Genomic DNA, 7,929 nt, shown 5'->3' with positions numbered 1-7,929 from the left:
ATCTTTCTATCCAACTACTTCATCTTAGATAATGTTTTTGTGAGATTAGTAAACTCTTGGTGTGTCATCTCTATTGATTTCAAAATATTATCCATTTAGCTATAAACCTTTTTAAATTTTTCTTTATTAATTATTCTCTTATAATTCATCTTCATATTCTCTTTTCAAGTACCAAACCTTAAATTTTAGGATCTAAATCAAAATTTGGTGTCATTTGTGCATATCCTTCAATTGCTTCCTCTATGATCTCATAGTTAAGTGGATCTACATGTATCACTCTAGGCATGACTGACTCCAAGATGGTGAAATCAGTATCTACCATAAAGCATAATTCATATTTCTACTTTTCAATCGTAGATTTGGGAATCCTTGTCCTTGGCTTCATGATAGACTAAACAATTTTCACAATTATTTTTTTGTATTTGTCAAATTTATCCATAGAGTTCCCTCTATATAAATCTATTATCTTTTCCATTGTGCACTTATCATCATTACAATTAGAAATGTGTATATATGGAAATTTCCTAAAAAAGTTAAAAAATATATAGATTATCAATGACTAAAAATTGAATTGAGTATTCTTGGTTTTCATTATCTTGTTGAAATTGTCTATCAATTAAATTTTCATAATTTTACATAAATTTACTTGAGTCTTTTATAAGCATAATGTATAGTGTGTATATACAAATTTGAATACCAATTCAACTCCTCTTAAACTTGTGCATAACATCAATATGATCTAGGTTCTCAAATCCTCCCTTATATGACATTTCCAATTTGTATATCTTTTCAAATTCATATGAAATGTTATTTTCTCTTAAAGTCTCATACTTGCAATGGTTATAGGTTTTGACGCCCTCTAAATATAAAAATACAAAACATATTTGAGAAAAGATTGCATTAGGGTCATCCTCGACAAGTAGAACATGAGTTTTATTCATCTATCTACCTCCATGATATCATGTAAAAATTATTATTCCATTTCAACGGCTTAAAATTTCAACCACTCTTCAAAACTTGACTTCACAAAAGTAGAATACCCATGAGATTGTGATTATAGGGCTTTCCATGTGAATTGATGAAATCTTTCAGAAATATATATTAATTTTATTCTAAGTCATTCTCAAATACTCTTTTTTTATTTTATTTATTGATCATGATCAAATAGTTCAATTTTAACCATTAAATCCTTTATAAATTACTCTTGCATTAATTGTGTTGCTATGCAAGTCTAAAATTTTGTTATCCTTTACCAGTGATATGATTTCCTTTTGTGCACTCACACATAAACTCAAAATTACATGTTCTATTAGTTGTATCTTCCTATTATCCACATAATACTACTCTAAACTTCACAGAACCTAATTCAACCTATTAGGGGTTAAATAATTTTGTTATATCATTTTCACTTTACCTTTTATTTAATTGACTGCATAGATATATAAGGGTTTGTTAGCTACTATGATTGACTTCAACTTATTATCAAATGAGTCATTTATATTTCTTTCTACCCATATTTGTGTGCTTATAGGTGTCTTGTCTTTAATAATTATTTTATTGAATTTCTATGCATGCTATTTTACATTTTCTTGCTATCTTTCATTGTTGCCTTCATTCCTTCTATAATTAGGAATCCTTTCATTAAGTGATTTCATTTTATTTTTCCTTGTATTGTTTCCAAATCCATTGAATCTAAAAAATATTGATGTATGTCCACGATTGTTGTAATTATAACATGCTAATATGACATTGTTCCATATATCTAGGTCCTAATTGACTAATTTGTAATCTATAATCTCTAGCAACATTTCCAAAATTATTGAACTTATAACACATAACTTCATTTGTTATGACATCAATTGTAACAATAGGTTTACTAGCTCCATGGTTAGTACCTTAATCAATACATACTATAATTAAATACAGGTTTCATACATTCATTAGCTCAATGTCCACAAGAAAATTAATAATAACAATAACCATAAAAAGCGTTAGTATACTTATTTGTACAATCCTTCTTCATGTGACCAATTTTATTGTATGCAAAGAATCTTGTATTAAATTATTTCCTCACTTATCTATGTTGTTAAGATTGTTTAGGTATTTAATTGTTAAGATCTTCTTGTCATTTTTGGTAGCTATAAATATTGAGTAGTACTAAGGTGGGGAGGTGAATTAGTACTTAACTATTTACTCTTTTTAAACACTTCCTTTCTTTTACTGATAATTACCTTTAACATTTAAGTAATAACATTATTCAGTTTGTTTAGTAAATTGATAGTTAAGAAATTTTACCAATAAAATGCAATAAGCTTTTAAACCAAAACATGAAACACACAGTAGATTAATTTTGATATTGTAAAAAAAACTTGGTCAAAGGGAACAACTTATCATTGCATAGTAACAAGGTGCTCGATTAAGAGATTTACAATAATGTCCCTTTTAGAATAACTAAACTTTGTTAAAAGTTTCTAATACCCTACTAAGAGTATCAAGATTCTTATTAAAGACTATTATGTTAATATATTTTATCCCACTCTTATAGTGTTCACCCGATTAAAGGATTTACATAATGAGCTCAAAATAGAACATCAAAGGCCATTTTAAACACTACCTTGTAAAAGGATTTTAAAATATTTCTAATCAAATAATTAGGTATAAACAACAAGAGAATTACTTTTACTTTACTTTCTTCTTCTTGATAGGTCTGTTGCTTCAACTCATTCTCCATCTTCCAATAAAATTTCACTAATAATAGTTTGCAACAATACTACTTCAGTAACTTGTCTCTTGTTTTCAAATTATTCACTCTCTCTTTCTTTTTTCTTACTTCACAATTTTTATTTGATAACCTAATTAGATTTTTCCATTCTAGAATCTCCCATACACTTCTCTTGATCTCTATTAACTATTTTCATACTGTTGGATCTTTAGCTTCACTGATATGCTATGCCTCGATACGTTTGGCAATAATATGTATTACTTTAATAACATTCTTCTTATAGGACATAATATAATATAAATTTTTAACCAACAATGAGAACATTATTAAAATCATACCAGCAAGAATGTGTAGGATTTTGTCGTTAGTAACATCTCCCCCTTTAGCATTGGTTGCAAAACTATGTCTATCAAAACAATGCCAGTACTATGTACGTACAAACTCACCTCAATACTACTAACTACTCCCTTTTTACTAACTTATCATGCTTTCATCATAGCCTTCACAATGTCTCCCTTATTTAAATAACATTATCTTCCATACATGTCTTTTAACTTCCAAACTTCTCCCACTTTGACAACAATGCCAAAGGTGTCATTATTGATTCATCCTTTACTTTGTGGATTCTGTATAATTCATTGCACTTGTTATACTCATCATTGTTGCATTCCATTTTTTTTTCTATAAATTTGAAATACTTGCAATGTGAGCTTTGACCTTTATTGTCTTCTCAAGTGTATATGTACTTGCTCCAGTTGATTGTTTATCTAAGAATACTTATGTCAGCTCCATTTTTTGTTGCACATGATTCATTTAGAATGAAAACTAGTAAAATTTTTCATCAATGTCATCTATCATCATTAGAATTATCTACATATCTTCAAATCCTTATATTATTACAATTTTCAAGTTGCTATGCCTTTCTAATAAAAATTTAATCACTTTAGTTAGTGTGTGCTTATTGGTTCCTTGCTATAATTTTGTAATCAGTTCTTCCTTCATAGCTTGATAATTCATTATTAATTCCGAAAATATTTGCAATTGTCTTCCACTTCCCATTTCCTTATGAACTCTTATTTTGGTAATAATTGTGATAGTGCATTCAACATTCTCTTAACTAGCTATGATCTTTTCTTGTCCTTCACTCTACTCAACAAATCTTCTCTTTCTTGTAATAGTCTCATGTAAAGCTTCACATTTTCATCATGCAATTTATAATAGGGCCTCTCTAATATTGTAAATGTACTTCCAGTATTGATTTGTCTCATATCCTACAACATCCATGCAACTTGTTGTTCTACAAATTTTTTTTGTTTCCTTGTATATTTCTCACTTGACTAATTTTCTCTTGCTTAGAGGTCATTACTCAGATAGTGGTAGTTTTTATTTTGTTTTTTCTCATGCTTCCTTGGTTTGATTGATAATCTCTTTAGACTTTGGTGTTTTATGCTATATGTATTTTTGAGTTAAATTGTTTGCCTTTGTTTGCCTCTTGATTTAATGCGGATTATAGTCTTCTCTACTTGGGTTCTATTTCAGAGGAAGTTCTATAGATCAATAGTTTCTTTTAGATAGAGTTTATAGCTTCTACATGTTTTAGTGGTTTTCTTCATGATTCCCCTTGTTCCTATCTTCTAGAAAAATTCCTCTAGTTGGAGGCTTCTACAGTCCTTCACTTGGTTTTCATCTATCTCATTTTGGAGTAGACCTTTTCCCATTGGGTTTTCTCTATTCCTCCATTTCATAGAGATTTTTTGTGATTGGCTACCTCATCAAGCCTTGTTTCCGGGACCCAACTTTGCTTTCAGCATTGCATTGCAGTTTACTTCCTCTTTCTACATTATTTGTAACTGTATTGTTGCTCTTCTTAAGAAGGGGTGTTAGAGAAAAAGATAATTTAATTTTCTCAAAGGTCATTACTCAGATAGTGGTAGTTTATGGATATTGTTTTTTTACTACTTCAACTTTGTTTCCTTGTTCTTCGCTCACTCCTTCAAGTGTTTAACTCTTCTTGCCTTCATGATTTTCACTCAATACTTTATGTCCACCAATTTATTTTGATAATTCTTCCCCCGACTCCATCTTTCTTATAATTTCATACACAATCTCTATAGGGATATCTTCAATGGTAAGGTCAATATATTCACTAACCTCCTCATTCAAATCATAGATTATTCCAATTAGTGGTAATTCTCTATATTATGTTTAGTAATATTAAAGATGATATTCCAATTTCTTTTATTATCTTCTTCAACAAATTTAACCATAACTACAAATATTTAGGCCTTTCTATAGTTTATTTAAAGCTTCTTCTCATGTCCATCTAGTATCCTATCTATCTCTTCAACTAGGACATGTGGCTTTACAAAACTGTAACATTCTCTCTCGACCATCTTTTTCCAGTTTATGTACTATAGATTTAAAAATTCTTCTCATGTCCATCCAGTATTCAGTCTATCTCTTCAACTAGGACATGTGGCTTTACAAAATGTAACATTCTCTCTAGACCATCTCGTTCTAGTTTATGTGCATTGTTCCATTTGACTAAGATTATATTAGATAGTTGCATTGGAATTTATCTTCTAACTTACTTGGCAAGTACGAACATTCGTACATACGATATTATACCTCCCTCAATTACCATATTTTCTTCATTGCTCCATTTACTAGATTTATAGTCAAAGATGGTTTTGATACTCCCATATTTCTTCATTCCCTATGCAATTCCTCCAATAATTATTTTAGGTATTCATTTTGGTTACCTCATAACTAATTGTGTTCTTGTCACTTATCTTTGTGTGCTTGCATGTGATCTTCCCGTGGTTTGACTTTGTGTTCTTCTCTTGGCTTGTGTAGTTGTTGATCTTGTGTGTCTCATGTGTTTGTATTTTGCTATCTATTTTTTAAAATTTGTCTTTGCATATGTTAATGGTATATTTTCAATAGTTTTATGTATGTTGCTTCCTTCATCTTTAGACATATTTTCTTCTATAATTATTTTCTTATAATATTTTTTATATGTTTCAAATATTTTGACTCCTTCATCCTTAGTTTAAGCCAATCATTGCTCGATACTTCATAACCAAATGGTGTTACCCATACCAATCTAGGCTCTATAACTTTCATAATGCATAGATGTGTACTTTTTAGAAAGAAAAAAGAAATTGTAATTAATTACAACTTCTAATGGGATCTCGTTTCTTTTGGTCATTTTCTCTTATAGTCCTCTAAAGTGAAACCATATTAGGCTATTTTAGTTTCTTTCTAAAGTTTCGAGAAATATATTGATTTTTGTGCACAATCAGCTCACCATCTAACTAGTTTACATTTCCTATGCAAGGAATTTTTTTTTCATGTAGAAATATATACTAACCAATAAAGATCCATACTTTATTCCTTGTTTCTTAGTCTTTTTTAGGTTAAACATCAATTGATTTCTCAACATCTTATATGGATAAAACCTTGTGCCTTTAACAATGATTTCATATGCTACTTGTATGGAACCTCCTAGTATTTTGTTGGATTTATTAGCCTAATAGATCTTCCACACAATCACTAGATAAGTGAATATTATGCCTTTTTCCTTGATTGATATTCTATCAAATATTTTCTAATCTATTATGTATCTAACTAGTCCATCAATCAAAATTTTGAAGTCTAGGTCTTTTACACACTTGCATCCATTTCCTAGTAGTCCTATGACACCACTTCTAATTTGTTTGGTGATCTCCACTTTTCTATTTTTTAACCACAAATATTTTGTGTATCCTACTAAGTACTATTTTGATCCATTCTTTGTCAAGAGGTTTGGGTAGATGAATGATATGTTTTAGAAAAAGTTCATCATTTCATGGTTCCTTTGGTATTGAACAACTCTTTATACACCATTCTAATTTCTACATTTCCAAATTTGAGTTGCTTTTTTTGAAGATATATGGTTACACCTTTTATCTATAATACTATTTCCATTATATCTATTTTTTCTATCTTTTCTGCCTTTAACCTTCTTGTACACTTCCCAAAACATAAAATTACTTTGTGCTCAGTTAGGATTAACATCAGATATTTCATCCCATAATATCTTAGTAATAATTTTGGTAACCAAAATAAAGCCCTAACATAGTTTTCCAATTCCTTGCCTCTATTTTGCTCTTCGTGTACATGACTGCAGTTGGTAAAACTCTAATAACTCTTTATGTATAGCTGATTATGACATGCACAGTTTAGGATATGATCTCCAATGCTTGCACTACATCATGTTAACTATGCATGTTTTCAATTCTTCCTTTGTGAAGCTCACCAATCAGAAAGGTGTCTCTCTTGACATCTAACCTTTGTTACACTTAGACAATTTTCTAAGTTATCTTCTACAAAGCATAACTCTAAGTCTTTCCCGCTAGATATAGCATATTTTTTCCACAAATGAAAACCTCAAAGTATCCCCTTAGCTAAATTGCAAAGAGTCACCCCCTTTGGCATTGATGAAACCATATGTGAAAATTGATAGCATATGTTTCCTTAAAAGTTTATTTATTCGTATTAATGCACAAATATTCCTCCATCAAGCAAGGATTCAATTGAATCTAAACCACACTCTATCAATGCATGTAGATGCATTTAAAATAAAATGCTTATATTTTAGTTTATTTAAAAATAAAATCTACAAAGAACAGTTACATGTGCAGTTCAATCATAGATCACATGTATAAGTTTGTAGGTTTAGAACCTTGTAGAAGGCTTTAATTCTATTAGATTACTTATATAAATTCTTGTAATATAATTGATTTTAAATAGAATGGAATAAAGAATTTTTTCTATTCTGTAGTAGAGTTGTACCAAAATAATTGTGTATATATTTTTGTGTTTAAGATGTGAAATGAGTAATTTTTCTATTTTTTCTTGTACTCCTTTGTTTCGCTTCTATCAAAATGGAAACAAGATTGCAAGATAGAATATTGGAAAATATTAGTTGTAATAAAAAAAAAAAAATCAATAGTATTAGTAGATGATTTCTCTTCTAATTTGATAAACATAATGAAGAGAAAATGGATTGATAATCACCTACTTTTTACAAATTAAAAGAGAATACAAAAGAGTCCAATCTGAATGAACCTATCTAGTAAATATCTTATAAGTTCTAAACTCCTATAAAGAAGAAGAATGTACACTCATTTACGATTGTTAATGTAATAAAGAAATACCCTATC

The sequence above is a fragment of the Cupressus sempervirens genome, chromosome 11 (genome assembly GCF_028749045.1).
Source record: "Cupressus sempervirens isolate cs-2001-9-10 chromosome 11, ASM2874904v1, whole genome shotgun sequence".
Taxonomy (NCBI): Eukaryota; Viridiplantae; Streptophyta; class Pinopsida; order Cupressales; family Cupressaceae; genus Cupressus; species Cupressus sempervirens.
Note: the sequence above shows the minus strand (reverse complement) of the source record.